Here is a 1925-nt window from a genome sequence, read left to right on the forward strand (position 1 = left end):
AAATTGGCCTTTAAAACTTTCAAAAATTGCACAAAGGTCGTTTAGGTCATCAAAAATGCATTTTAATCCTTATTTTGCCAAAATAAAATGTTTTACTTCAAAATTAATAAAATTGCCAAATGACATTTTTATTAGACTTTTTAGGAATTCAACATTTATGTTCTTGTTATTATTAGACTTTTCTCACATGTCACCTTAATGTAGATTTATATATGTAATGCATGTACATGTCACACGAGGGTAGATTATATATGCCATGCATTCACATGTCATTTTAGAATAGATTATACATGTCATTCATTTACATATCATCTTAGGATAGACTATACATATCATCCATTAGCATGCCATTATAGTTTAGATTGCACGTGTCATTCTAGGGGGTAGATTAAGTGTCATTTTTACATGTCATCCTAAGATAGATCATAAATCAATATCATTTTTACACGTCATCCTAGGATAGAATTTATCATTGTTTCATTATAACATTTGTGTTTTTTAGGATAAAATTTTTTATGTTAAGTTGATCTATACAACTATTTTAGAATTGTTACGATATAATGTTTCTGTAATTAAAGTCTAAATGTCTAATGATAGTTTAGTTGAACAATCAGTTAAATTATACAACATGCCCTAAACAAATTTTAATGTATTTTATTGTATTATTATGTTAAGTTGATTGTCTTCTAATACGTAAAATGATTATGAGAATTGTGCAGGTTAAACACTAGGTAGTTGACTAATGGGTAAAGCAATTGGATACCTTTTGCATTTTTCTTAAAATGGTTTTGATTCTCTCACATCTATTATTTCATATTCTTTTTACATATCCACTTTTATGTATTAAAATGTAAACATTCTTATATTAATTGTGGATTTATATGTGAAATAATATTTTACAAGATATATCCTAAACCGTTTTTCAAATCAACAATATCAATTCAAAAATAATTACTTTTTATCATCAAGCTAAAAATTGTACTCTTTTTATTGTTTCCTATGCTTTGAATGTGTTACATTAATGATTTCATTTATGCCAAGAAGGTGGAGAGAGGTTCAAAACTTTTTTGATTTTTCCATCAGTGATTCAAGTCTAGGAAATGTCCAAAACAGAAAATGACAAACCATAAATGAAAGAGATGGATATTGAAAGCTAAAGCTCACCAATCCGCCAATTAAGGCAACAGTTATGATCTATGATATCCTCCACACAAAAAAATCATCCTATTTTGATTACAATAGATAATCTTTGAAATTAGAAAAAATAGATTATCTATTAATTGACTTCAGATGCCTCTGTGAATCATAATTGAAGTGTCATGTCATAAATCTAGAGATGAAATCTCGTACTCAATGACAAAGTAAGAACATAAACCTAGCACAAACACGACAAATTTGTCTCATTCATTCCATATTATGAATTTAAATTGCTGAGAAGATTCCTAATAATGTCTCATTAATTCTATATTATGAATTTAACATTAAGTTTAACTAACACAAAGCTTTTCATGATTGCTTAAATGGATTTTTGGAATCGATACACAAACCAAAATATATGAGAGTCCAAATAAGAAGTTGTGACATTAGCATTATTGTATTTTTGAAGTTTATAGTATTCAAATATATAGGAGAGAGATTCTCAAAAAAAAAAAAAAATACAGGAGAGAGGTTCTGCTTTTCTTTTCAAAATATATGAAAGTCAAATTGAAATAAGAAGTTGTGTACTTGTGTTCTGATAGACGGAGTGTTAATTACAAGTTCCATAATTCTGTGGTTGGCCAATGTATAGTTTCATTTTGGCAAAAAGTTTTATTCATCTGGGATCATTTTATACAATCCAAACCCATTAACTTAGTTAAACTAGTACAGTAGGTTATAAATAATTAGAAATTTTTATACAGTTTCTTTGGTATCATATATTAGAT

The sequence above is a fragment of the Quercus suber genome, unplaced genomic scaffold (assembly GCF_002906115.3).
Source record: "Quercus suber isolate HL8 unplaced genomic scaffold, Cork oak 2.0 scaffold_262, whole genome shotgun sequence".
NCBI classification, from domain to species: domain Eukaryota; kingdom Viridiplantae; phylum Streptophyta; class Magnoliopsida; order Fagales; family Fagaceae; genus Quercus; species Quercus suber.